The following is a 4,941-nucleotide window of genomic DNA, read 5'->3' on the forward strand; positions in this document are numbered from 1 at the left end:
GGGAAGATGTGCATTTAGAGGCTAGAGAATGGAGGAGAGTCGACACTCATCTCCTGTCTCCTCCAATTATGTTCCAGTCTCTGTACCAGGTACCTGGGCATGGGCCCAGTTTTGAAGATGGGTCTTTACAAATAGACCCAGTTTGTGACAACGTCATACTGGGTTGTGATAAGCCCTCCAGCCAGTCAGTGACCGACTCAGGCTTGTGAGTTGATTACAGACACCGAGGCAGAGAAGGCAACGTGAAGGTGGGAGTGAGACCGAGGCGGTACAGCCGAGGCAGGTCGAGGAGCTCCAGGAGCCATCAGGAGTGCATAAGACCCAGGAGCCCCCCTCGTGTACCTGGGCGGAATGTGCACCTGCAGGCACCCCAATTTTAGATTTTCAGCTTTCAGAACTTTAAGAATGTCCATTTCTATTCTCTAAAACACATTTAAAAATGTGAGTGGTATGACCGAAGGACAATGGCACACATGTCTAGAAATGTCACAATGAAACCATTATTTTATATGCTATTAAAAGCATTAACTTGTGAAAGTTTATGTCTTGTTAATTTGTAGACTGGATCATTTTCTCAGGCCTTTTCCTGCACATAGCTCCCCTGGCTTATCATCGGGTTAATATTCAGTTATGGGAAATATATATATTTGCCCTCAACTAAAGGATGATCAGAGTGGCCTGGAAAGTGAGAGAGGTATTTGAAAGACTGTGGTGGTGTAAAACCATCTTTTTTCTGAATCTCTGAACCAGAATCTGGAGTCCTAATAAAAGAAACAGTATTGTGCATACTCGCACATGCGCATGCGCACACCCACACCCACACCACCACCAACAACAACAACAACTAAGGAGTATGTAGGGCAATTACCACTCTCATTTCTGTAACTGGTTATACAAATGTAGCTGATTTGGGGGACTCCATTCTTCTACTGCCCATTCCGTATTCCTTTGCCTTCAGTAAGAGCCTAAGCTGGTGGCAGGTCCTTCCATGGTGGTGTGACATAAGCCTAAGCTGGTGGCAGGTCCTTCCATGGTGGTGTGACATAAGCCTAAGCTGGTGGCAGGTCCTTCCATGGTGGTGTGACATAAGCCTAAGCTGGTGGCAGGTCCATCCATGGTAGTGTGACGTAAGCCTAAACTGGTGGCAGGTCCTTCCATGGTGGTGTGACATAAGCCTTCCCTCCTGCATGGTCCTGACCAGTGTGAGTGATTAGTTTTTTGTTGACTTGCATCCACTGCCTGCTAATGCTAAAAGGCACCCTGTGGAATCCCTTGTGTTCAGACACACTTTGCCTTTCATCTGCTGTGAATCAGGGATACAATCTTTCCCCTTAATAGTTGGGGTCAGTCACTCTAAGACAGCATAATAGCTCCTTTGCCTATTGGTTTGGAGTGGCTGGGTGGACATCTTAACTTCCAATTCAGCACAATGACAGTTTTGCCTCCTGGCACAAGTATTTGTCCCTTTGAAACTGAGATGTCTTAGTCAGTACAAAATAACTCACGGAAACAGAAAACAAAATTTGCTAGTACACACCATCTTTGATTCCTGGGCCAATGAATGCGGCCTATAGAAGAAACAGTACCACATGCTGAATGCTGATCAAGAGTATGTGTGGCCCTCTGCAGAACCTAGAAACAGCCCTGAAACTGCAGTGTTGCTGCCTGGCTGGTGCTGTCACTTCTAAAGATCTTCCCACCTTTCTGTTAAAGGCTGCTTCAGGGTGGTGGGCAGTGCAGTAGAATCATAAAATCTATAGACATGTGTCCATGGATGCGCCTCCTTAATCAGCAACAACATGTGTAGAATAAATAGCAATGATAGATTAAACATCCTGTAATTCTACTGACGACCGTTTTAGCAGACGTATTCTTCATAGGAGCATGCCAAAGGTAAAAACAAACAAACGAACAAAAACCCCAAGCCCTCTGTCTTCTGTTGACATGAGACCTGCTACCACACAGCCAAGCAGCTTGACTTGTGGCCTACATGTGCTGCGGAGGCTTTTCTCATTCTGAGGACCCTTTAAAATCAAAAGCCTTCTGACTCACTCAATAGACTGGAGTAACACACTCAGGTGACAATTGTGCTGCCTCCAAAATCCAATGACACCTAAAGGCTCCTTTCTGGGTTGTAGGAAGGATCACACACAGCATCCTTTATCTTCAGAAAGGATGTATGAGTTGAATCCCTAGGAATTCCCCTGCGGTAGTAGGTCTCTGAGATTTTATCAGATTTACTGATATCCACTGACATGCTGAGGGTTTGGTTGTGGCTTTGTTGGATGGTTTTGGGGGCTTTTTGATTGTTTTGTTTTGTTTGCTTTGTTTTGTTTTGTGTTTTTTTTTTTTCTGGCTCACTAGGCCCAATCAAAACAATATCATTAATGTAATGGGCTAGTGTGATTTTTGGGAGGAAAAAAGACCACTGAGATCCTTATAAAATTATGCCAGAGAGCCAGACAGCCTGGAAGCAAGACAGCAAAGGTGTACTGCAAGCTGCTCCTGGTGGTCTTTACTGAGAGATATAAAGAAAAGTGGATTGGCCAAACTGATCGTTGCATGCAAGATACAAGATGTGCTCTTTTGTTCAAGCAAGGAAGCGACATCAGGCATGCAGCAGCTGCGGCGGCAGTCACCACCTGGCTATGCTTCTGATAATCCAGTGTCATTCTCTGATCCAGCTGCCTTCTGCATGGCGTCAGCAGGCAAGGTGAGTGGGAATCTGGTGGAAACCACCACGGCTGCATTTCTAAAGTTCCGGATGTTAGCACTAATCTCAGAAATCCCACACACAGACGTGGTAGTGCTTTTGATTTCTTTTCCAAGGCCAGAGAAGTTCTAGTGGCTTTTCCTTGATCTTCCTCATTATATTGGCCCACATTTTAAGATTAGTGAATCAATGGGGGGATTCTGCCAGCTGCCGAGTATGTCTATTCCAATTACGCATTTTAGACCTGTGGACATAATCACAGGATAGGTCCAGAGAGCCCCTGAGCCACTGTGAGAGAGAGCTAAAATAAAACACTATTAACTAATCCATACGTTACTTCCATAAGCCTCTCTTCCAATTGGGCTCCCAGGATTCAGATTCAAGTCAGAGCCAGCATCTAGCCATACCCAAAAGATCTGATTATTTCATTTTCCTCGATGTACACTTAACCCTAGTAGAAGGTTAGATGTCTCTTTGGGGGAGGCTGAGAGAAAGATTAACAACATAAATCTTTGGCAGCATACCAGGGCCTTTCCTCAAGGGGACAAGCTGCTTCATCATTCGGAAGGCTCTGGATCTGTGAACCAGATTGATTCTGGGAACTGATTGAGAGGTCGTGACTCGTGTTTTAGCCCAGCTTTTGTAACTTAAGTTTTAAATTCAAGTTGGACTCTCTGAATTGGAGATGAATATGGCAATCCCTGTAACACAGGAACCTCCTTTAGTTTAAATATTTAAAAATCATTCTTTGGCAATTTCATATGTGTAATAATATATTATATAATATGATAATATTTGTTTTATATAAGATAGAGATGAGAGAGAGAGAGAGAGAGAGAGAGAGAGAGAGAGAGAGAGAGAGAGAGAGAGAGATGGTTTTGAGTTTTGGCTATGTTTACTCCCTCCCCATTACCTTCTCTCCCTTCCTTCTTCTCCTGCTGAGATCCTTTTTGTCCCAATACCCCCCTCCTATTTTGATGTATGTCCTTTTCCTTTTTTGACCCACTGAGTTTAATTATGGCTGCATGCACAAGCACAAGTGGGGGCTTCTTCACAGGAACATGGACAACTTATCCATGGACAACTACATCACTGGGAATAAAAGATGCCCCTGCCCCCAGCACCCATTAACAGACCATAATCCCCCACAGAGAGGTAGGGCCTCATAAGCCCCCTCTTCCATGCATGATGTAAGATGATGCACCCAGTCTGGTACAGATAATAACCATAGCCACAGTGAGTACGTGTACACAACAGCAGTGCCACGTCCAGACAGATAACCCCAGCCACAGTGAATACATGTACACAACAGTGGTGCCATGTCTAGACAGATAACCACTGCCACAGTGAGTACGTGTACACAACAGCAGTGCCACGTCCAGACAGATAACCACAGCCACAGTGAGTACATGTACACAACAGCGGTGCCACGCCCAGAAGATGCTATTTCACAGCTCTCCTCCCAAATCTCAGGCTCTTAGGTTTTGTTTTATTTTGCTTTTTGTTTGTTTGTTTTTTTTCTTCTTGCATTGTGTTCTTTGAGCCTTGGCTGAGGTAATATAGACATCCCGTTTAGGAGTGAGCATTCCACGTCACCATCAGCATTTTGACAGGTTATGAGTTTCCGCATTTCTTATTACCACCCCCGGCAAAAGAAGGTTCTTCGATGAAGGCTGACAACAATGCCAATGTGTTAGTGTAACATGTCCATTCAGCAGGAGGTTTGCCATCATGTCCTTTTAGCAAACTAGGAGCAGACAGAGTCTCTTCTTTAGCTTTTAGGTTTTCCCCCTCTACGTTAAACTCCCTTCTGACTTGCTCACTGAGGTTTACTCTTTGGTGCATATTACTAGCCTTGGTCGCTAGAAATGTTCTGCATGTAGGATAAGACTTCAGTAACTGCTATGGCTTGGATGCCTCTCAGAGGCTCCTGTATCACAAGTGTAGTCCTCAGTGCAGCCCTGTGAAAGGTAGCCAAGTCTTTATGAGCCAGTGGGAAGGCATTGGTTGGGAGTGTCCCCTCAGAAAGAAACAGTGTAGTTCTCACAGGACTCAAATTAGTTCTCGTGAGAAGATTGAAAGTGAAAACAGGCCATAAAGTTAGAACCGTGATGTCTTTCCCAGTTCCTATCGAGCCAGGGACTACAGGGCTTAAGACCCTGGCTCCTTGGCTGGCTGGAATCACTCTGAAGTGTTTTCTGCACAGTCTTCCAGAGTTTTGTCTGGCA

The sequence above is a fragment of the Acomys minous genome, assembly GCF_964271855.1.
Source record: "Acomys minous genome assembly, chromosome: 9".
Classification (NCBI taxonomy): domain Eukaryota; kingdom Metazoa; phylum Chordata; class Mammalia; order Rodentia; family Muridae; genus Acomys; species Acomys minous.